The 25,482-nt window shown below is 47.3% G+C and overlaps 1 protein-coding gene across 2 annotated transcripts in view; it reads right to left on the bottom strand.

The window, feature by feature from the left end:
• Positions 1-23,260, bottom strand: part of rxra (retinoid X receptor alpha) — a 112,819-nt gene extending 89,559 nt beyond the window's left edge. Inside the window, exon 1 of one of the 2 annotated variants that reach the window (XM_033048978.1) lies at positions 23,053-23,260. The gene's annotated coding sequence lies outside the window, so the exon portion shown is untranslated. The remainder of the gene's footprint in view (positions 1-23,052) is intronic. The other variant, XM_033048979.1, reaches the window with a different exon arrangement.
• Between the last annotated feature and the right edge of the window lie 2,222 nt (positions 23,261-25,482).

The raw sequence follows: 25,482 nt of genomic DNA, 5'->3' as shown, positions 1-25,482 counted from the left end.
GGCCCACCCAGTCCGTGCCAACCGGTGCACCCCGCACACTAGCACTATCCTACACACACAAGGGACAATTTACAATTATTCCGAGCCAATAAACTTACAAGTGCGGGGGGAAACTGAAGATCTCGGCGAAAACCCACGCGGTCAGGGGGGAGAACGTTCAAACTCCGTACGGAGAGCGCCCGCAGTCGGGATTGAACCCGGGTCTCTGGCGCTGCAAGGCAGCAACTCTACCGCTGCACCACCGTGGTCACCCTGGACAGGTAATGGAGAAACACGGAACTGCAAATGCTGGTATACAACAAAAAAAACACACAAAGTGCTGGAGCGACTCAGCGGGTCAGGCAGCATCTCTGGAGAACATGGATAGGCGAGGTCGGGATTGTGTTCATTCCACAATAATCAACGATGGCAGGTTGATAGGCTGGCTAAGAGAGAATGCAGATTCAATTTCATGCGATCAATCCCCTTTATATGGATATCCCCTTAATCAATGAGGTGTAAAAGTAATACAAGCTCCTCGTTTACAACAGCGTGTAACCACTTGGACTGCAGCCAGGTAACAGGCAGCATCACAGATACACACAAAATGCTGGAGTAACTCAGTGGGTCAGGCAGCATCTCTGGATGCTTATTCACTACTAATTTCCATCCTGCACTCAAACTCACTTGGATCATCTCCCTACCATCTTTTCTGATCTCACCATCTCCATCACAGGAGATAGACTATCGACTGACATTATTTTATAGATGTCAGTCGTAGGCTTGGCGATCGTTTCGCTGAACACCTCCGCTCAGTCCGCATTAACCAAGCTGATCTCCCGGTGGCTCAGCACTTCAACTCCCCCTCCCATTCCAAATCCGACCTTTCTGTCCTGGGCCTCCTCCATGGCCAGAGTGAGCACCAACGGAAATTGGAGGAGCAGCACCTCATATTCCGCTTGGGCAGTCTGCACCCTAGCAGCATAAACATTGACTTCTCCAATTTCCAGTAGCCCTTGCTGTCTCCTCCCCTTCTCAGCTCTCCCTCAGCCCTCCAGCTCATCCTCTTCCTTTCTCCTTTCTCCTTTCGTCTCCCCACATCAGTCTGAAGAAGGGTTTTGGCCAGAAATGTTTCCTATTTCCTTCGCTCCATAGATGCTGCTGCACCCGCTGAGTTTCTCCAGCACTTTTGTCTTCCATCTATTTTATAGAGTCTGAAGAAAGGTCTCAACCCGAAACATCACCCATTCCTTCTGTCCAGAGATGCTGCCTGTCCCACTGAGTTACTCCTGCTTTTTGTGTCTATCTTCGGTGTAAACCAGCATCTGCAGTTCCTTTCTACTCAAGATGGAAAGCATTATCTCCACCATCTCCGGGAAATAAAGAATGGGAAGTAAATGTGTAGGAAGGAAGTACAGACTCTGGTTTACACTGAAGAAGGGTCTTGACCCGAAATATCACCTATTCCTTTTCTCAGTAACCCGCTGAGTTACTCCAGCTTTTTGTGTCTATCTTCAATGGGAGGTAAATGGTGATCTTGTCAGCAGTGTTTACATTTCATGGCAGAGAGCGGAGATGAACAAAGGGATTGGTCACACTGAGGTACTAACAGTAAAAGCATTGAGGGAGGAAGAAATGCAATGAGAATAAAGAAGAGGGGGTCTGTGGCTAATCCAGGTCTCTGATGCTGTAAGTCAGCAACTCTACTGCTGCGCCACAGTGCTGCCCTGTTCTTGCTTAGTTCTCCGCCCTGGAACCCGGGCTGACTGCAGCAATGCAGACATCACCACAGTGCTGCAAGACTGCAGCAGCAGACCCATGCGAGGACAGGGTCAAATAGACATCAAAGATCGACTCAAAGAGCTGGAGTAACTCAACGGGTCAGCTAGCATCTCTAGAGAAAAAGGATGGGTGATGTTTCGGGTCAGGACCCTTCTTCAGACTGCCAAGTAGTCAGTGATGTCAAATAGACATGACTGGGCATTAGGGGCATTTAAGTGCTGCATTCTGAGGATACTGAGTTGGATGATCAGCCATGATCATATTGAATGGCGGTGCAGGCTCGAAGGGCCGAATGGCCTACTCCTGCACCTATTTTCTATGTTTCTATTCCCCTGCTGCACCCATTAATATATTCCCCTGAAGCTGGAGTGACTCAGCGGGTCAGGCAGCATCTCTGGAGAAAAGGAATATGTGACGCTTTGGGCCAAGACCTCTCTTCCTCGTGCCTAGCTGAGAGTCAGGAGAAAGGAAAATATGAGACACGGAAGGTAAATAGGACAAATGAATGAAAGATGTGCAAAAGGCAATGACGATCAAGGAGATGTGGAACCCACAATGCTCCATTGTTGGCTGTGGGGTAGATGAACATGTGCAAAATGCAACGATGATCAAGGAGATGTGGAACCCACAATGCTCCATTGTTGGCTGTGGGGTAGATGAACATGTGCAAAAGGCAATGATGATCAAGGAGATGTGGAACCCACAATGCTCCATTGTTGGCTGTGGGGTAGATGAACATGTGCAAAATGCAACGATGATCCCACCATGATCCAAACTTCCCGTTCCCCAGACAAAAGCCCCACTCCTCCTCCAAATCCAACCTATTCATATGACGTGGCCTCAGAAAATATTGCTTAGTCCACTTTAACTAAGCCCTCGCATTCAGGGGATACATACGGGGAAGCCATTCGAGCTCATCACAACCACTACCCGTGGCAGGCTTAGACGGTATTCTGTGCAAGCACCAGTGCAGAACTAATGCGATGAGTGAGGTACTGTGTGCATTACACCTGGGGGCCGCAATTCTTCTGTTCTGCTTCACTTCCAGGTCAATAAAGATGAAAAGGATCCAATTAAATTGCGGGCAAAGCTGTTAAAAATCATTCAATTAGCAAGCGTGCTTCTGCAGCGGAGTCTGATCTAAATGCAGCAGGACAGTGAGCAAACTAAAGGGCCTGTCCCACTGTACGAGGTAATTCAAGAGTTCTCCCCTGATTCGAGCTCGTGTAATGTACGTAGCGGGTACGTAGGGGCTCGCACGAGTAAAAAGTAACCATTTTTTTCATCACGAGTATTTTTTTACTCGTGGACATTTTCCACAGTGTTGAAAGAAACGTCAAGAGTTTACCGGATTTCCCAAGTACCTACCGTTACTCGTACGAGCCGCTACGTGACATCCACGAGCTCCTATGTACCCGCTACGTACGTTACATGAGCTCGAATCAGGGGAGAACTCGGGAGAACTCTTGAATTACCTCGTACAGTGGGACAGGCCCTTCACTCTCCACGTCTTGACCGCAGGGACTGAGCAAGGCATTGCATTACTGTGCAAGAAGGAACTGCAGATGCTGGTTTAAACCGAAGATAGACACAAAAAGCTGGAGTAACTCAGTGGGGCATCTCCGAAGAGAAGGAATGGGTGACATTTCGGGTCGAGACTGCGTAGTAATCAAACTTCTCCATTGGTAGAAATCAGAAAATCGTGAAACAATCAGTGTCTAATGAAGGTCTAATTGCACAATTGTGCAACAACAAACAATGCGATGAAAGCACAAAATCTGCGGATGCCATAGATCACACTACTCAACAATGTACCCCGGTGACTGCCAATCACCCCCCCCCCCCCCCCCCCCCCCCCCGGACACTCCTCCCACAGGAAAAACACTATGACTGTATGCATGTAAATAGATTTATTTATTGAAATCATATTCTATGTCGCTCTTCCAGGGAGATGCTAACTGCATTTCGTTGTCTCTGTACTGTACACTGACAATGACAATTAAAGTTGAATCTGAATCTGAATCTGAATCCAAATCTTTTGAAAAAGATAGACACAAACAGCTGGAGTAAATCAGCAGGTCAGACAGCATCTCTGGAGAAAAGGGATAGGAGACGTTTCGGGCCAAGATCCTCCTTCCATCACCTATTCCTTTTCTCCAGAGATGTTGCCTGACCCTCTGAGCTGTTCCAGCATTTTGTGTCTATCTTCGATTTAAAGCAGCACCTGCAGTCCCTTTCTGCACATTTAAAAATAAAGAAATGGCTGGAAATATTCTGCAGGTCGTGGAGCAATAACAGAGAAAAACTGTTTCAGGTCGACGGCCTTTCATCATGATCCAGAGAAGATCAGAGGCGGGTGGAAGGTGTTCACACACAGATCGTCGATTCTGAAGGCAAGTGAAAGGATGCACTGTGTGGGTGAAGGGTCCTGGCCAAATACGTTGCCGTGGAGATGAAGGCAGTGGAAGAGGAACTCGACATCGGGCCAGACCTCGCTGGCTAAACCTGGTCATTCTGAACAAAACCAGAACCATTTGGCAGCACACACGGCAGCGAGTTCAAGACATCTACGAATGAATACACATTCAAAAACAAAAAAAGTCCTGGCCTTTCTGACAGATTTGGAAGGCGGATCCCAGTCTTGGTGAGATCCCCTTATTTAAAATTCTTGGATTCGACACCAGGATCTGCGAAGGCGATGATTTCAACAGAATTGTATTAGGATGCAGTGAGCAATGTAACTACTATATACTTTTATTATTGAATGCTTCAAATTATTTAAATATTTTAGATACTTTTGGTCAGCCTTATTTTTTCTTGTAATTTTAAACGTTTTATATATTTTAGGTCAACTTGGCAACACTGTGGTGCAGCGGTAGAGTTGCTGACTTAAGGGCCTGTCCCACTTTCACGACCTCTGCCGAGTTTGCCCTTGACTCATACTCGCAGCATGGCTGTCACAGGGCCGTAGGTAGGCCGTGATGCTAGTCGTAGGCACTCGTGGCATCGTAGCACTGTAGGTCGGGGCGTTTTTTCTAGCCTGATGGAAAATGTCCACGAGTAAAAAAGGTTGTGAAAGTGGGACAGGCCTTTTACAGCACTGGAGACCAGGGTTCAATCCTGACCACGGGTGCTGTCTGTACGGAGTTTGTACGTTCTCCCTGTGAACATGTGTGTTTTCTACGGGTGCCCCGGTTTCCCCTTAAGGGCCTGTCCCACGAGCATGCGACTGCATGCGGCAAGCGCGACCAAATCAGAAGCGGGGGCCGCGCGGAGGTCGAGTGAGTGACATGAAGTTCAAGCAAAGTCCGCGGGAAGTTCACGCGTGACGTACGGTGTCGAGGTGGCTGCGGGCCGGCAGGCCGCTGCCGCGCGAAATTTTTGAACACGGTCAGTTTTTCGGAGTCCCGCGCGATGTCGGGACCAGCTCCGCACAACTCCATACGGCTCCGGCGATCGAAGTGGGACCGGCCCCTCGAGGCCGTACGGCTCAAGCGACCACGTTAGGTCGCGCTTGCCGCATGGAGTCGCATGCTGGTGGGACAGGCCCTTTACACTCCAAAGATGTGCAGGTATGTAAGTTAATTGGCTTTGGCAGAAATTGTAAATTGTCCCTAGTGTGCAGGGTAGTGTTAGTGTACGGGGTGAACACTGGATGGGGCAGACTTGGTGGGCCGAAGGGCCTGTTTCTGCGCTGCATCTCTAAACTCCAAAATTATTTTCCTTATCATTCCTTACGGCTTTTACAATCAGCGTATCTGGAGCAGACTTTGGCAATTGTTGGAGCTTCTGTGGGCGTTTCAATGGTCAGGGCAGCAAGACCATGGTGCTGGAGTCAGAATGCTTCACGACATGATGGGTCCTCTGCATTCCAATCACGCAAGTGCAGGCATGGAGAGGATGCAGTGGATGTTGGGAGATGAGGAGGTGTGGGTTGGATGGGAGAATGTGGCGGAAGGACATGGCCTAGCTGAAAATGTACTGAGGTCTACGTTTACATTTATTACTGTCACATGTTCCAAGGTATTGTGAAAAAGCTTTTTGTTTGGCAAGGTATCCAATCAGATCAGATAATACTACATATAAATACAATCAGGTCAAACTCGAGTACAGTAGGCAGAGCAAAAGGGAAGATACAGAGTGCAGAATGTAGATCTCAGCATTGTAGCGCATCAGTTCCATAGACAAGGTCCAATGTCCACAATGGGTTCGATGTGAATTGGAAAGTACTCTCATTTATGGAAAGACCTTTCAGAAGCTTGATAACAGAGGGGAAGAAGCTGTTCCCGAGTCTGGTGGTGTCCTCTTTCATCTTCTGCACGATGGGGACAGAGAGAAGAGGGAATGACAGGGTGGGATAAGTCTTTGATTATGTTGGTTGCTTTTCAGAGGCAGAGTGAAGTGAGTCAATGGTGGGATGTCCAGTCTGTGTGATGGTCTGGGCCACATCTACAAGTCTCTGCAATTTCTGTCGGCCTTGGGCAGAGCTGCTCCCAAACCAAGTTGTGATGCAACCCGATTGAAGGCAGGGCAAATCTCCTCAGTCTTCAATGGAAGTGGAGGCGTTTGTGTGCCTCCTTGGCTGTCACTTCAATGTGGTTAGTCCATGGCAGATCTTATTAACGCCATGGAACGTGAAGCACTCAACCATTTCCATCTGAGAAGATTCAGCCAAGATTCTTGCAGAAGATCCTAAATAGATCGTCGACCAGAAACGCTGACTCGACTCGATTCTATTCCACACTCGTCTGACATTTCTTCAAAATTTTAATTTAGCATCAAACGTGGGGAGGATGTTTCCACCAGATTAGATTAGATTAGATTTCCTTTATTGTCATTCAGACCTTTCGGTCTGAACGAAATGTTGTTGCCTGCAGCCATACATGTAATAATAACAACACACAATAAACACAAATTAACATCCACCACAGTGAGTTCACCAAACACCTCCTCACCGTGATGGAGGCAAAAGTCTTAGAGTTACTGTCTCTTCCCACCTCTTCTCCCTCTGCGCCGAGGCGATACCCCACCGGGCGATGGTATCAGTCCCGCGGTTCAAGCTCCGCGGCCCGGGGGTGGTCGAAGCTGCCGCCCTCCAGTCCAGCGGACACAGCTGTTGCAACGGGAGCTCCGGAAAACAGGCACCAGCCTGTGACCTGCGAGCTCCCGACGATGTCGTCCACTGGCCCGCGGCCGAGCCCCGGATCCAGGTCGCCGCCGCCAGAACGCCGCCTCAGCCACCGGAGCACCGTCTCCGCCCCGCGGGAGCACCTTCCTGCCGGGAGCCGGTCCGCCCTCACCGGAGCGCCTTCCAGCCGGTAGCTGCGCCGCCTACACGGGAGTGTCTCAGCCCCGCGCCGTCCGCCCTCACCGGAGCGCCGGAGCTGCCCGGACGTCGCCACAGCTCGAAGACGGCCAGCCTCGCGTTGGTGAGTCCTGGCTGGCTCTACCTCCGGACCCTCGAGGTCGGTCGCAGGTTGGAGGCCGCCAGCTCCGCCATTAGGCCTCAGCGCAGGCGGGGGAAGAGAAGGGGGATACGACAAAAAAGTCGCATTCCCCCGAAGGGAGAGACAGAAAGCCCTGTTTCACCCTCCTCCCACACACATAACACCACCTAATAACCAAAATATTTACTAAACTAGACAAAAAAACAACACAAAAAAGTAAAAACAGACAGACTGCAGGCGAGCCGCAGCCGTATCACTTCCATTAGTCTAGGAACAGAGGACATAGCCTCAGAATAAAAGGATGCACCCTTAGAAATGGGATGTGGATGAATTACTTTAGTCAGAGGGTGGTGAATCTGTGGAGGCCAGGTCAATGGATATTTTTAAGGCGGAGATTGACAAATTCTTGATTAGTACGGGTGTCAGGTGTTACGGGGAGAAGGCAGGAGAATGGGGTTGAGAGGGAAAGATAGATCAGCCGTGATTGAATGGCGGAGTAGACTTGATGGGCCGAATGGCCTAATTTTCCTCCTATAACTTATGAAACTGATGAACAAATTGCAGCAGACCTTAAAAAATAGAGACTAAAAGTTGGGAATGGGATGGGGAGCAGAAGTGCTGAGCCACCGGGAGATCAGGTAGGTTAAGACAGACTGAGCGGAGGTGTTCGGCGAAACGATCGCCAAGCCTGCGCTTGGTCTCGCCGATGTATGGGAGTTGACACCTGGAACAGCGGATACAATAGATGAGTTTGGAGGAGGTGCAAGTGAACCTCAGCCTCACCTTGAAAGACTGTTTGGGTCCTTGGATGGAGTCGAGGGGGGGAGGTAAAGGGACAGGTGTTGCATCTCCTGCGGTTGCTGGGGAAAGTACCTGGGGAGCGGTTGGTTTGGGTGGGAAGGGACGAGTTGACCAGGCAGTTGCGGAGGGAACGGTCTCTGCGGAAAGCAGAAAGGGGTGGAGATGGGAAGATGTGGCCAATAGTGGGATCCCGTTGGAGGTGGCGAAAATGTTGGAGGCTTGTAATCATGTGTTGTCTTTCCGCTGACTGGTTAGCGCGCCACAAAAGCTTTTTCTCTGTACTTCGGTACACGTGACAATAAACTAAACTGAACTGGGCAGCAGGAGCCGAGCAATCCCAGAGATATGAACCTGAGATGTGGGCAGATTGTACCAGGTTTATGGGAGGTGGGAAGGAGGACAGATGGGCAAGAGAGGCAAGCATCTCATCGCAGCATGGCAGCCAAATTCAACCTTGCCCCGTACAAAACCTTCCCTCCACACCAGAGTTCAGAGCAATCCCCTGACACTTCCCCTCTCAAGGAGACGGGATGTCTGTGAGATATTTCAGCGAGAAGCTCCAACCAGCCTTGTGACTGTTCCCTTTGGCTCCGTTGCAAAAAAGAGAAGTCAAAGAAAGCAGGCACCAGATCGAGCGATGGCAGGGAGTTCAGCGGGAGGTCAGCAAGTGTCCTCAGCAAAGCCTTGTGACTTCATCTAACGAGGAACATTGTCAATGGAGCAGCCCGCTGGCTCCCTTGTACATCTGAATCGGGCTCCATTCCGTTTTTCCACTTACTGAACTTAAAGAATTCACAACAGGTAGACACAGAGTGTTGCACCACAGATGCTAGTTTACACGGGAGATACTGCAGCGCTTTAAACGCACCTCAATCAATCTTCCCGAACAATTAAAGAGAAATGACCCTCCAACCCTATCTTTGTTCCAGATACAGACACAAAATGCTGGAGTAACTCAGCGGGTCAGGCAGAATCTCTGGAGGTAAAGGATGTGCGACGTTTTGGGTTGGGACCCTCCTTCAGACTGAAGGTATATTGTATTCGTTCTGATTCTCATCCCCTTTGATATCTCGTTTTCACACCTTACACTTCCTTATCTCTGTGTCTCCCTCGCCCCCCCCACTCTCAGTCTAAAGAAGGGTCTCGACCCGAAACATCACCCATTTCTTCTATCCAGAGATGCTGCCTGTCCTGATGAGTTACTCCAGCATTTTGGGTTTACCTTCAATGTTCATTACGCTGGGTTGTAAGCTACCCAAGCAAAATATTAAGCAAAAATATGAATTCACAATTCAGTAGAATCAAGTTATGGACAAATTTGCCCATCTAACAAACCACACGCCCTAACTTCCCATTTAAACACATCATCCATATAAACAAATCAGTCTATCCAGTGAATTGGAGTTAGTGTTCAAACAGAGTTAAGGGCCTGTCCCACTATACGAGTTTACCCAAGAGCTCTCCCGAGTTTAAAAAAAAATCAAACTCATGGTAAGTACGCAGAATGTACGTAGCGGGTACGTCGGAGCTCGGGACGTCTCTTAGCGGCTCGTAACGCTAACGGCAGGTACTCGGGAAACGCGGTAAGCTCGTGATGTCCACGAGAGCCCCGAGTACCTACGAGTGGCTATTACCGTAATTCTCCGAGTTTGAATCAGGGGAAACTCGGGAGAGCTCTTGAATTAGCTCGTACAGTGGGACAGGCCCTTTAGTGTGGAGACTCTACTCCAAGACACACTTTAATTTCTCAGTCTCAACGTCTTGGTGATGTTAAAATGAAGGGCAATGTACTCAATAAGCATTATGAACGCAGAAGTACTGTGTCAGTGTGTCGAGACATTTCACTGTAAAACTCTGGCTGAATGATATTAGTTTTTCTTTTAGTTCTATTTTATATATCGTCACTTTTACCGAGGTACAGTGAAAAGCGTTTTTTGTTGTGTGCTATCCAGTCAGCGGAAAGACCAAACGTGTTTACAATCAAGCCATCCACAGTGTACAGATACATGATATGATAATGGAATAACATTTAGGACAAGATAAAGTCCAGTAAAGTCTGATTCAAGATAATCCGAGGGTCTCCAATGAGGTAGATGGCGGCTCTCTAGTTGGTGATGGGATGGTTTGGTTGCCTGACAGCAGCTGGGAAGAAACTATCCCCGAATCTGGAGGTGTGCATTTTCAAACTTCGATACCTCTTGCCTGACAATAGACAATAGGTGCAGGAGTGGGCCATTCGGCCCTTCGTGCCAGCACCGCCATTCAATATGATCATGGCTGATCATCCCCAATCAGTACCCCGTTCCTGCCTTCTCCCCATATCCCCTGACTCCGCTATTTTTAAGAGCCCTATCTAGATCCCTCTTGAAAACATCCAGAGAACCTGCCTCCACCGCCCTTTGAGGCAGAGAATTCCACAGACTCACCACTCTCTGTGAGAAAAAGTGTTTCCTCGTCTCCGTTCTAAATGGCTTACTACTTATTCTTAAACTGTGGCCCCTGGTTCTGGTCTCCCCCAACATCGGGAACATGCTTCCTGCCTCTAGCGTGTCCAAGCCCTTAACAATCTTATATGTTTCAATGAGATTCCCTCTCATCCTTCTAAACTCCAGAGTGTACAAGCCCAGCTGCTCCATTCTCTCAGCATATGACATCCCGGGAATTAACTTTGTAAACCTGCGCTGCACTCCCTCAATAGCAAGAATGTCCTTCCTCAAATTAGGGGACCAAAACTGCACACAATACCCGATGGGAGAGGGGGAAAGAGGGAGTAACCAAATCAATGTGAAGTGTATAGATGATATAAAACTAACTGAGATTACAGCACCATCCGGGTCTGAGGAGAAAGGGATGGTTAATCCTGCCAAAGATCCAAAAAGAAGGACACAGGATTTTGTTTCTCACAATCAAATGCATCATAATGAATACGATAGCTGTTTTGGGCCCTTTTCCTGAACAGATCAAACTGGATTCAGTCCTGTTGGGAAGAGGCTCGTCACTGAGTTACTGCAGGGTATAGAACTCTCACTGTTTCGGAATGGAGTTCAGTGTTGACATTTTCTCGCACCGGGGTCATTGTACAATTGGGCTACAGACTTTAAGAAAGAAGGTGCAATTACCAGATTAACTGTGTAAAGGGCCTGTCCCACACGGTTGTGAGTAGTCACCCAAAGAGTTGTACCTTTTTCTGGTCGCCGCTGGATTTTCAACATGTTGAACATTTTCGGCGACCTGCTGCGACTATGACGGGTGCCGGCAAGTCACCGAAAAAATCTTGTAAGTGAGACAGGCCCTTAACCGATTCTCTTATTCTCAGACAGATACAATGTAGAGAATATTTTATCGAGATGAAGAGCAAATTATGATTTTTTTCTTTGGTAAATATGTTCTTCACACAAGAGCCATTCTGCGAAACAGCATTGAAACATGCTATTTTGGGCCATCTTGCCCATGGCATGACGACCAAATTGGTGTTCCAAATGGTTCCATTTGCCTGAATTTGACCTCTATCCATCAATATCCTTCCTATCCATTTCTGATAAAGTCGTAGAATTACATATATTGGCATTGTAGCCTCTATTTCAACATTAATACTGAAACGGGCCTGTGGGGATAAATAAAGGATCTTAATTACTGTTTTAATCTTGGTTCCCACCAAACCAGCTGGAAGTCCTAAAGCCATTTGCCACTCTGACATTTAAAAGGCCAAGGACTTTGATTCTCTGATATTCTCTAAACTGATCAAAGCAGACAGACAGATAAACAAACTCTGAAGAAGGGTCTCGACCCGAAACGTCACCCATTCCTTCTATCCAGAAATGCTGCCTGTTACTCCAGCATTTTGTGTCTATCTTCGGCAGAGTAGACTTGATGGGCCGAATGGCCTAATTCTGCTCTCAAAACGTATGAACTACAGTTGTTCAAAGGTTATTTATTGGTCACATACACCATAGGTGTAGTGAAATGCTTCTTGCCATTCTGACAGTCCTGTACTCCTTCAGTACTTGTTCTCTAACATGGTAGTTCCCTCTCTCTGTCTCTGTCTCTCTCTCTCTGTCTCTCATGTCTTTTTGAGAGGACAGTGCTCCCTCAGCACCCAAGACTCCGTCTGCACTGACTCTCCGGAATCCCATTGGTATTTTACTTGCATTTAACCGAGATCTAGATTAGATCTTGGGCTCAGGATCTTATGCAAGAATTGCATCTTCAGAAATGCGTGCTACTAACCAAGCCAGAATGTAGAATCATAGTTCGACACATTTTCACAGGGAGTAACAGAATAAACATGGAAATTAAAAATATCTGCGGGCAAAATTGCCTGCAGATGGTACTTAAAAAAAAAATTGTTTTCCATGATCTGGGTATCATATAATGTGTCAGATGCAATATGGTCTTGATCCAAAATATTTTTCGACAAGAGAGGGAAAGCTAATTACTTAAAGATGACAACTTTTGACCTGGTAACTGAATACACAAATACTTTTTGCAAATACCAATTCAGCAGCAAGAAAGTGGCTCAGAAGTGATGAAGCCAGGTTCATTTGTGCCTATTGCAGCTATAAAGAGCCAACTGTTCTCAGCTGCAGAATGACACCGTACAAAATTCCTACCAATGTTAAGCTGATGCCGAGATTTCCACTTGTCATACAGTGAGAGGCGAGAAGTTTACGCATATTGTCGTGTCATTCGTAAATGTGCGTTTTGTATCAAAGCAGGTAAAATGAATCGGATTTAAACTTTAGAGACACAGCGAGAAAAAAAGGCCCTTCGGCCCACCGGGTCCGCACCGGCCAGCGATCACCCTGTACACCAACACTATCCTACACACTAGGGACATTTAAAAAACAAAACAATATACAACAGGTGCAGGAGTAGGCCATTCGGCCCTTCGAGCCAGCACCGCCATTCAATGTGATCATGGTTGATTGGCTACAATCAGTACCCCGTTCCTGTCTTCTCCCCATATCCCCTAACAAAGTCAATCAACCTACAAACCTGTACGTCTTTGGAGTGTGGGAGGAAACCAGAGCACCCGGAAAAAACCTACGCAGTCACAGAGAGAACATGCAAACTCCTTACAGACAACACCCGTAGTCCTGGCGTTGTAAGGCAGCAGATCCAACACCGTGCCACCCTTGTGAAGAGTGGTTTAGTTTAGTTTATTGTTGTCACGTGTACCAAGGTACAGTGAAAAGCTTGTTTTGTTTCGTGCTACCCAGTCAGTGATAATACAATACATGATTACAATCAAGCCGTCCACAGTGTACAGATACTGGATAAAGGGAATAACATTTGGTGCAAGATAAAGCCCAGTAAAGTACGATTAAAGATAGACTGAGGGTCTCCAATGAGGTAGATGGTAGGTCAGGACCACTCGCTGGTTGGTGATAAGGTGGTTCAGTTGCTTGATAACAGCTGGGGAGAAACTGTCCCTGATTCTGCACTGGGAAAACAAAGGAACTTCACAAAATGCCGGAGTAACTCAGCATGCTGCCTTCATCTTCTTCTTCTTGCGTATGGCGTGCACAGCCTAAAGTTGCAGGTCAACTTGACTGACCCGCTGAGTTACTCCAGCGTTTTGTGTCTTTCCTTGGTAAACCACCATCTGCAGTTCCTTGTGTCTACATTTTAGAAAAACAAAGATGCGTGTTTAAAATACAATGCGTTTCCTGATTAGGATCCAACCTAGTTCAGTGAGTACAGAGGTGATCAGGATGTGCGTTATGTTGGGAATCAGGATACAGGCAAATGAGCTGCTTGACAAGGCATGGAAAGTGGAGTGTACGGCATGATGGCCAAGGAAATGGCTGCACCCGTACTTTAGCTGGGGCAGAGGTGGAGACAGGCAGTGTCAGGTAGGATTTGACAGGTTTTGCTAATGAAGTGGATGTGGGTGGTTGGAAGGCTCACCTCAGGGTCAAACAGGATGCCAAGGTTGCAATGATATAGTGGCTGTGAAGGGAAAGGAATCAGGGAAAGGCTAGTGTGACCAGCTTGCTCTACCCGAATCCCAGGTTAATTACCGGGATGGCGGGACTGACATATGATGAAAAAATGGACCGACTGGGCTTGTATTCACTGGAATTTAGAAGGATGAGAGGATATCTTATAGAACCATATAAAATTCTTAAAGGATTGGACAGAGTAGATGCAGGAAAAATGGTCCCGATGTTGGGGGAGTCCAGAACCAGGGGTCACAGTTTAAGAATAAGGACATTTAGGACTGAGATGAGGAATAACTTTTTCAACCAGAGAGTTGTGAATCCGTGGAATTCTCTGCCACAGAAGGCAGTGGAGGCCAATTCACTGGATGTATTCAAGAGAGAGTTGGATATAGCACTTAGGGCTAAAGGAATCAAGGGATTCGGAGAGAAAGCTGGATTCTGAATGATCAGCCATGATCATATTGAATGGCTGCGCTGGCTCGAAGGGCTGAATGGCCTACTCCTGTGCCTATTCTCTATGTTTCCATAACGCAGAACGTTACAACCCAAGAGGGGAGATTAAAATACATAAATCACAATAAATTCACGTCAAAGGCTAGAGGGCACAGTTTTAAGGTGAGAGGGGAAAAGTTTAAAAGGGATAAGTGGGGCAAGTTTTCTTTTACACAAAGGGTGGAGAGTGCCTGGAACGCACTGCCAAGGGTGGTAGCAGGCAGGTACAATAGTGCATGTTAGGATATGCGGCAGGCAGACACAATCGTGCAGCACAGGCATTGTGGGCTGAAGGGCCTGCCTCTGTGCTGTACTGTTCTATGTTCTAAATTCATATCCCTACTATTTGATTCAGCACAGAGGAAAGTTTCTTCTAAAGCAGAAATGTGGTGTGAAACTGGTCTTCTCGGGGTTTGGACGCCTAAACCCAGGGAGCCAGGGAAAGGGATAAAATGCAGTTTAGATTTCACCAGTGAATCCTACAAAAGCTTGTACAGATTCTCCGAAGGAAGAACATCCTATGATTAGGCAGCAAACGAAAATCTGGGTCAACCAGTCAGCACCGTGTGACATGGCAGGCGTGGCTACAGCCAGAGCTCACTGTAGATTTAATAAAAACAAGACCCGTGACGTTGGTTTAAGTTCGCCGCCAAGTTTTTACTCAGCTTTACATCGCCGTGTGGTTCATACATTTTCCACTTCATTATTTCACCGCAACCCTTCTTTGCTGAACTTCTTCCAGGCGTCAGACTTCACTGGCTGTTGCCCACCAGAGTGGAGTCACCACCCACGCCAATAGCCACCAGACCGTGGGCACACCGTGGGTATCCCCCACTAGAATCCCCTTCAGCTATTCAAGGGGGCAGCTCAATACCACCTTGTCAAAGGAGCGTTAGCAACGGACAAACACCGAGTAATAAAAAATAATGTTCCCACAGGGACAGAGAGCGAAGGAACTGCAGAGGCTGGTTTACAAAAAAAAATGACAAAGTGGTGGAGTAGGCAGCGGTAGAGTTGCTGCCTTACGGCGCCAGAGATCCGGGTTCGATCCTGACTAAGGGTGCTGTCTGTACGGAGTTTGTACCTTCTCCCCGTGACCTGCGTGGGTTTTCCCCGAGATCTTCGGTTTCCTCCCACATTCCAAAGACATACAGGTTTGTAGGTTAATTGGCTTGTTGTAAATGTAAAATGTAAACTGGGGTTAGGTTAGGTAAGGGGTCACAGTTTAAGGATAAGGTGGAAATCTTTTAGGACCGAGATGAGGAAAACATTTTTTACACAGAGAGTGGTGAATCTCTGGAATTCTGTGCCACAGAAGGTAGTTGAGGCCAGTTCATTGGCTATATTTAAGAGGGAGTTAGATGTGGCCCTTGTGGCTAAAGGGATCAGGGGGTATGGAGAGAAGGCTGGTACAGGATACTGAGTTGGATGATCAGCCATGATCATATTGAATGGCGGTGCAGGCTCGAAGGGCCGAATGGCCTACTCCTGCACCTATTTTCTATGTTTCTATGTAAGGGGGAGGTGCAGCGAGACCTGGGTGTCCTTGTACACCGGTCACTGAAAGTAGGCGTGCAGGTACAGCAGGCAGTGAAGAAAGCTAATGGAATGTTGGCCTTCATAACAAGAGGATTTCAGTATAGGAGTAAAGAGGTTCTTCTGCAGTTGTATAGGGCTCTGGTGAGACCACATCTGGAGTATTGTGTACAGTTTTGGTCTCCTAATTTGAGGAAGGACATCCTTGTGATTGAGGCAGTGCAGCGTAGGTTCACGAGATTGATCCCTGGGATGGCGGGACTGTCATATGAGGAAAGATTGAAAAGACTAGGCTTGTATTCATCGGAGTTAAGAAGGATGAGGGGGATCTTATAGAAACATATGAAATTATACAAGGACTGGACAAGCTAGATGCAGGAAAAAAATTCCCAATGTTGGGCGAGTCCAGAACCAGGGGCCACAGTCTTAGAGTAAAGGGGAGGCCATTTAATACTGAGGTGAGAAAAAACGTTTTCATCCAGAGAGTTGTGAATTTGTGGAATTCCCTGCCACAGAGGCCAAGTCACTGGATGGATTTAAGAGAGAGTTAGATAGAGCTCTCGGGGCTGGTGGAGTCAAGGGATATGGGGAGGAGGCAGGCACGGGTTATTGATTGGGGACGATCAGCCATGATCGCAACGAATGGCGGTGCTGGCTCGAAGGGCCGAATGGCCTCCTCCTGCACCTATTTTCTATGTTTCTATGTCCATAGTGTGTGTAGGATAGTGTCAATGTGTGGGGATCGCTGGTCGGTGAGGACTCAGTGGGTTGTTGGGCCTGTTTCCACACTGTATCCTTAAACTAAACAAATTCAGCGGGTGAAGCAGTATCGCTGGAGAACATGGATCGCTGGAGAACATCTTTTCTCAGATTCTACATTGATTCTCACTGGGTTATGGGTTTCAAGTATGTGCTCTCGCTGGTGTATTTCTGCCACAGTACAGGTCCAATTTGAAAGGCAATGAAAGATATTAAGGAGAGATGCAGCGGGGGCAATTGGCTTGATATAGCGTACTTCACAAAATGGCTACTCCCTAAGGACAGGCCTAAGCCGACGAATACTCTCTTGAACTTCTGCAGGTGTATAGCGGGGAGCAGATTGGCCGGTTGCATCATGGCCTGGTTCAGCAACTCAAACGTCCAGGAACGAGGAAGATTGCAAAAAGTCAGGAACACTGCCCAGTCCATCACGGGTTCCGACCCGTCCCCACCATCGAAGGGATCGATACGAGTCGCCGCCTCAAAATGGCAGCCGGCATCGTCACAGACCCACACCACCCTGGCCACTCTCATACCATTGGGAAGAAGGTCCAGGAGCCTGAAAACTGTAATGTCCAGGATCAGGAGCAGCTTCTTCCCGACAACTAACAGGCTATTAAACACTACAACCTCCAAATAAGCTCTGAACTACAGTCTTGGGGGCGTTATTTTTGACTTTGCACTCTTGTTTGTTTATAGATATATGTTTATAGATATATGTTTATATATATATATATCGATACATACATATATATATATATACACATATAAACACACACATATAAACACACACATATAAACATACACACACACACATATATACACACGCACAATAAACAATATATATATATATAACATGTGTGTGTGTGGGTGTGTACATACATATATATGTGTATGTTTATATATATATATATATAGAGAGAGAGATATGTGTGTTTATATACATTATTTACATATATACACACACACAGAATAAACAATATATATATATTTTAAAAGTTATATATAGATTTTTTAATTGGTGTATATTATGATTTTTACAGAGTACTGTGTCTACATATCTGTTGTGCTGCTGTAAGTAAGAATGTCATTGTGCCATTGACAATATGACAATAAGCCACTCTGGACTTGACGTCACTGAAGTGACTGTAACTAAATGAGATTGCAGATGGAGAATGCTCATCTGTTCTGAGTATCACCGGTGGCCAGCGAACAATATCCATTTCTGGTCCGCTGATTCACCAGGGACCACACAATTAGCAGCAGCAAACCGCACATACACAACACTTATACTCTCAAGATTCTCCGCACAGGTGTTAACAGACAACTGACATGGTGCCACATGAGCAGATGTCAGAGATAGGCGCACTGAGAATTCCGCGTGTATTTTTTGTGTTTCTATTATATTACAAATAAAGTTTACTTAAAAAATGTTTTTCATTGGAAATAGGCAAGAAACAAACTTTTGTAAAAGTCCAAAGAGAATGTTTAAAAAGTAAGCACCCAGTAGGTCAGCCAGCGTCCGAGGAGAGAGAAGGAAAGATTTCAGGTCGATGACCTTTCATCTAATTCTGACGAAAGGCCATAGATCTGAAACATGGACTCTGTTCCTCTCGCTGCATCTTCTGCCCAAATACTTTGAAGATTTTTCTGCTTTTAAACCAGATTTGCAATATCAGCAGTTTTTATTCCTGATTTAAGGTTTGGTCATAATAGCTGTGGGATTTAAAGGGTTTTAAATTAATTAAAATTAAAATAATTACTTAATGAGAGTTGGTGCATCGGCGCAAGAAGCCTAAAGCACCTCACCACAGTTCAGCTGAAGGATATTGTGGTCAATTGGTGGTCATTCATTGTGATACCACAATAACACTGCGTATCCTGTGCTGAAAGCACCAGCAGACCAGGTCAAGACCAAGTCAAGAGAGTTTGTTGTCATGTGTCCCAGATAGGACAATGTAATTCTTGCTTTGCTTCAGCACAACAGAATATAGTAGGCATGACTACAGAACAGATCAGTGTGTCCATATACCATTATATAAATATATACACACATGAATAAATAAACAGATAAAACGCAAATAAAGAGATAATGGGCTATTAATGTTCAGAGTTTTGTTTCATTTGAGTTTAATAGCCTGATGGCTGTGGGGAAGTAGCTATTCCTGATTCTGGTCGTTGCAGTCTTCAGGCTCCTGTACCTTCTACCTGAAGGTAGTGGGGAGATGAGTGTGTAGCCAGGATGGTGTGGGTCTTTGATGATACTGCCAGCCTTTTTGAGGCAGCGACTGCGATAAATCCCCTCGATGGAAGGAAGGTCAGAGCCGATGGTGGACTGGGCAGTGTTTACTACTTTTTGTAGTCTTTTCCGCTCCTGGGCGGTCAAGTTGCCGAACCAAGCCACGATGCAACCGGTCAGCATGCTCTCTACTGTGCACCTGTAGAAGTTAGAGAGAGTCCTCCTTGACAAACCGACTCTCCGTAATCTTCTCAGGAAGTAGAGGCGCTGATGTGCTTTCTTTATCATTGCATCAGTGTTCTCGGTCCAGGAGAGATCTTCAGAAATATGCACGCCCAGGAATTTGAAGCTCTTGACCCTTTCAACCATTGACCCGTTGATATAAATGGGGCTGTGGGTCCCCCTCCTACTCCTCCCTAAGTCCACAATCAGTTCCTTGGTTTTCCCGGTGTTGAGGGCCAGGTTATTGCGCTGGCACCATTTGGTCAGTCGGTCGATCTCTCTTCTATACTCTGACTCGTCCCCATCAGTGATACGTCCCACAACAGTGGTGTCGTCAGCGAACTTGATGATGGAGTTCGCACAATGACCGGCTACACAGTCATGAGTATAGAGTGAGTACAGCAGGGGGCTGAGCACGCAGCCTTGAGGTGCACCCGTGCTGATTGTTATCAAGGCTGACACATTTCCACCAATACGAACAGTCTGTGGTCTGTGAATGAGGAAGTTGACAATCCAATTGCAGAGGGATGCGCAGAGACCAGGTGGAGTTTGGTACACGAAGCGTATGCACACACTTGCAAATGAAAACTGCAATTAGGGACCTTAACCACAGCAAATTTTAGGATGTATGTGGGGGGAAGGTTTCTTCGTGTGGGAGAATCTAGGACCAGAAGTCACTGTTTAAAAATAAGCATTGCTCATTCAAGACAGAGGTGATGTGATTTCACCCCCCCCCCCCCCCACACCCACCCACCCCCCAACCTTTGAGGGCTACCAGTCTTTTGAACTTTCTTTCACAAAGGGTAGTGGAACTGTAAAGACAAAAAGAGATAAATTCTTGATAAGCAAGGAAGTGAAAAGTTACCAGGAGTAGATGGCGGATTAAAATCAGACCAGACCTGAATAAACAGCAGGAAAAACACAAAGTGCTGGAGTAACTCAGCGGGTCAGGCAGTATCCCTGGAGAACATGGATAGGTGATGTTTCACGCATATTCTGAAGACTGTAAAGGTCACCTATCCATGTTCTGCAGAGATGCTGCCTAACCTGCTGAGTTACATTGTGTGTTTTTTCTTGGCAAACCAGCGTCTGCAGTTCCTAGTTTCACTTACTAAATGGCAGCACAGACACAAAGAGTCTCTTTTCATGTTCAGAAGTTCTCGGAGCAGAATTAGACCATTCGGCCCATTAATCAAGAATCAGACTGATTCCTGGGATGTCAGGACTTTCATATGAAGAAAGACTGGATGGATCCGGCTTGTACTCGCTAGAATTTAGAAGATTGAGGGGGGATCTTATAGAAACTTACAAAATTCTTAAGGGGGTGGACAGGCTAGATGCAGGAAGGTTGTTCCCGATGTTGGGGAAGTCCAGAACAAGGGGTCACAGTTTAAGGATAAGAGGGAAGCCTTTTAGGACCGAGAATTGAGAGAGTGGTGAATCTGTGGAACTCTCTGCCACAGAAGGTAGTTGAGGCCAGTTCATTGGCTATATTTAAGAGGGAGTTAGATGTGGCCCTTGTGGCTAAAGGGATCAGGGGGTATGGGGAGAAGGCAGGGATGGGATACTGAGTTGGATGATCAGCCATGATCATATCGAATGGCGGTGCAGGCTCAAAGGGCCGAATGGCCTACTCCTGCATATTTTCTATGTTTCTATGAACCAAATGCCGATGCGCTCGCCTGCGGCAACTACCTGAAAGACGTGATATAGAGGATGGCCAGACACGAGGAAGAAGAACTCTAGATTAAACTCCATAGAAGGCTTCTAACCCAAAATATATCTGCTCATTCTCTACCGATGTTGCCTGACCCACTTTTAGAGATACAGCGTAGAAACGGGCCTGAAGAAGGGTCTCGACCTGAAACATCACTCATTCCTTCTCTCAGTTACGCTGCCTGTCCCGCTGAGCTACTCCAGCATTTTGTGTCTCTCTTCGGTGTAAACCAGCATCTGCAGTTCGTTCCTACACATAGGAACCAGCCCCATGGCCCACCGAGTCCACGATGACCATCGATCAATGATTCGACAATACATTATTGTCACATGTACCTTGGTACAGTTACATTCTTTGTTTACAATCCAGTAAAACCATACAGCCGACCTCGCCTGGGCAGCACACAAACAGTCACCATGTATCTGGAGCAGACAAAGTTTAAAAGGTTCACACTAGTTCTGTTATCCAACTTTTCCATCCACTCCCAACACACCGGGGACAATTTATAGAGGCCAATTAACCTCTCGAAACCCACACGTCTTTGGGACGTGGGAGGAAGTCTAGCCGGTCACAGGGAGAACGTGTAAACTCCACACAGACAGCACCCATGGTCAGGATCGAACCCGGTTCTCTGGCACCATGAGGCAGCAGCTCTGCCAGCTGCGCCAATGTGCCCAGCATTTTGTTTCTTTAGCTCAAGATTCCAGCATCTGCAGTCTCAAATGTGCTCCAGATTCATTTCATATTTGCAAGTGGAAATAAGACACTAACAAACTGGTGTTCCCCACTCAAATTCGACTGTCAGCAGTAAGTCCCCACAGTGGAGGCCAAGTCAATGGATATTTTTAAGGAGAAGATTGATAGATCCTTGATTAGTACAGGCATCAGTGGTTATGGGGCTAAGACAGGAGAATGGGGTTGAGAGGGAAAGATAGATCAGCCATGAGTGAATGGCGGGATAGGCGATGGGCCGAATGGCCTAATTCTGCTCATATAACTTAGGAACCGGTTTCATCACGACAAAACTTTTCTCCTCAAACTTAATTCTCAAACTAGCCGAAGCAATAAAGGAAACACGTCTCAGGCTGTAAGCAAAGAGTTAAAAAAATATCTACAGGATGGCGCTCTCTGGTTTAACACATCTCGCCCTGTGGACCCATCCTCAAGTGTAAAATGTGTTAAAACAAATGGAGAAACCTCCACCCCTCCCTGGGGGAAAAAAAGAGACTTGGAGAAGAAGGCATGATCTATTTTTACACCCAGGAGTGCGATAGTACAAGGGCTTTCTCTCAAGTCGTGTATAATGAGACTAAAAGTTCAGGCGGCGTGTGTGGCGCTGGAGCCGGCACCACCCATCCCCCCCCTTCCCTCTCCTTCCCTCTGTCCCTCCCTCTCTGCTTTCCTCCCCCTCCCTCACCTTCCCTCTTCCTCTGTGTCAATCTCTCCTTCCCTCTCTCCTCCCCCTTTCCTCTCTCCTCGTCTTTCTCTCTCTCACCCCCCTCTCCCCACACCCCTATCTTCGTCCCCCTCGCCTTTCCTCGCTCTTGACTCCCCCCCCCCTCTCTCCACCCCTCCTTGCCTCTCTTCCCCTTCCCTCTCTCGTCCCCCTCTTCTCTCCCACCCTTCTCTCTCCCCCATTCCCCTCCTCTCCCCCTTTCCTCTCTCACTCCTCACCCCTATCTTCTTCCACCTCCACTTTCCTCTCTCCCCCCTCTCTCTCCCTCTCCTTTCCTCACTCCGCCCTTCCCTCTTCCCCCCTCTCTCCCACCCCCCCTCCCTCTCTCCCACCCCCTCTCCCTCTCTCCCTCTCCCTCTCCCCTGTACAACAAACTTCAGCTGGCAGCTTTTTGCTTGCTCAGCCTTTCACGGGAAAGGTCCCGATTGAGCAATCTCTCACACACACACACACACAGTGCGACCAGATTTTGTTCTTTAAAAACAAAAACAAAAAAAACTTGCAGAACATTTCAGTGTTGCAACACACAGGGGGCAGATAAAGCAAAAAACAACAGCACCCTCCCTCCCTCCCACAAGCAGGGGGGAGCAGATTTACCCCCTCACCCTGCCTGCCTGCCCCACTCCACACACACACAGCAGACTCCCCTCCCCGCCCGGGAGGAACAGCAGCCTCACCTGAGGAATCATTCTGTCATCTTTGCCGGGACCTGTGTGTTGTCCCAGGCAGAGAGAGCCCTCGTCCCGCTGGGCGGCGGCGGCGCTCACTCCCCGAAGCTGCAGCCAGCGACGGGCAACAAAAATCCCAACAGGCTTCAGCAGCCACGCTGATTGACTGGAAAGAGAGGAGTTCCTTCACTCGCCGGGAGCGAGAGCTTTTTTTTTTCCCTCTCTCTCTCTGGTCGATCATTTACCACTCCCGTTCCCTCCCCACAGCGGCTGCCCCGGATACAGAGAGAGCAGCACACCACACGTCAAAAACATTCCCAATCCCAGCGGCAAGCTGAACACAGCTAGAACCGTCCCAGTACTGTATACACTCCAACAGAATATTACCCCAAACCCTCCCAGTACAGGCTCCAGCAGAACCCTCCAAGTACAGACACACCAGCAGAACCCTCCCAGTACAGACACACCAGCAGAACCCTCCCAGTACAGACACACCAGCAGAACCCTCCCAGTACAGGCTCCAGCAGAACCCTCCAAGTACAGGCTCCAGCAGAACCCTCCAACTACAGACACACCAGCAGAACCCTCCAAGTACAGACACACCAGCAGGAAAAAACCTCAACCCCAATATAGGAACCAGCAGAACACAGCTCAGACCCTCCTAGTACAGACTCCAGCAGAATATTACCTCACCCCATCCCAGTATACACTCCAACAGAACACACCTGAAACTTTCTGAGTACAGACACCAGCACAACACATCACAAACCCAATACAGTCACCAGCAGAACACACCTCAAATTCAATCATTGTTGTCCCCTTTATCCTGTATCTGTACACTGTGAACGGCTCGATTGTAATCATGTATAGTCTTTCAGCTGACTGGATGACAGGCAACAAAAGCTTGTCGCTGTACCTTGGTGAAACATAGAAAATAGGTGCAGGAGTAGGCCATTCGGCCCTTCGAGCCTGCACCGCCATTCAATATGATCATGGCTGATCATCCAACTCAGTATCCTGTACCTGCCTTCTCTCCATACCCCCTGATCCCTTTAGCCACAAGGGCCACATCTAACTCCCTCTTAAATATCGCCAATGAACTGGCCTCAACTACCTTCTGTGGCAGAGAAATCCACAGATTTGGTACACGTGACAATAAACTAAACTAAATAGGAACCAGCACAACACACCACAAACCCTCCCAGTACAGAGACACCAGCACAACACACCACAAACTCAGTGCAGTTACCAGCAGAACACACCACAAACTCAGTGCAGTTACCAGCACAACACACCACAAACTCAATATAGGAACCAGTACAACACACCACAAACTCTCCCAACACGGAGACAAACATAACACACCTCAAACAAAGGACACAACATGGTGGAGTAACTCACTCAGCGAGTCAGGCAGCATCTCTGGGGAACATGGATAGGTGACATTTTGGGTCCCTACCCTTCTTCAGATTCTCCAGGGACTGACTTTGTGTCCTTTTCTGTAAATAAGCATCTGCAGTTCCTTGTTTCTATATTTCACTGCTCTGCTGTACAAGGTATACCTATTTTGAAGAAGTTCTCCTCCTCTCTCTGAATTCTGTGAGACCTGAGTCTGAAGACATGCCCCCTTCCATCCATTACTCATGCTCTCCAGAGATGGTACATATCTGTTGTGCTGCTGCAAGTAAGAATTTCATTGTTCTGTTTCGGGACAGAGGGCAATTAAACTCTCTTAGCGCTCTTAACAAAGCAGCCAGCACAACACAGCACAAATCCTGCAATATTAGGATTAGTGTAGTGTAATTTAGAGATGCAGTGTGTAAAAAAAGCCCTTCGGCCCACCGAGTACGTGCTGACCAGCGATCCCCGCACGCTAACACTATCACACACACACAAGGGACAATTTACATTTATACTAAGACAATTAACCTACAAACCTGTATGTGGGAGGAAACGGGGATAAGGTACAAACTCCATACAAACAAGCACCCTTAGTCAGGATCGAACCTGGATCTCTGGTGCTGTAAGGCTGTAGCTCGACTGCTATGCCACCATGCCGAAGAACACATCTCAAATACCTTAACACAAAGACCGCAGAACACACCTCAAAGTGTCCCTCTTCCAAAACAGAAACCAACAACCACCAACATCATGGACTAGTGGAACACACACTTACCACCACCACCTAAAACAGGAATTCTCATCGGAGGGGTGAGAAGAACTTTGAAGAAGTCAAATTATCCCAACAAACCTGAATGTAGATACAAAAAGCTGGAGTAACTCAGCGGGTCAGATAGCATATCTGGAAAAAAGAAATAGGTGACGTTTCGGGTTGAGACCTTTCTTCTCGACCCTAAATGTTGCTTATTCCTTCTCTCCAGAGATGCTGTCTGACCCGCTGAGTTACTCCAGCCTTTTGTGTTTAAACCAGCTCTCTGC

This window comes from Amblyraja radiata, chromosome 32, assembly GCF_010909765.2.
Source record: "Amblyraja radiata isolate CabotCenter1 chromosome 32, sAmbRad1.1.pri, whole genome shotgun sequence".
In the NCBI taxonomy this organism is placed as follows: domain Eukaryota; kingdom Metazoa; phylum Chordata; class Chondrichthyes; order Rajiformes; family Rajidae; genus Amblyraja; species Amblyraja radiata.
Note: the sequence above shows the minus strand (reverse complement) of the source record. Positions and strands in the feature narration are given on the sequence as shown.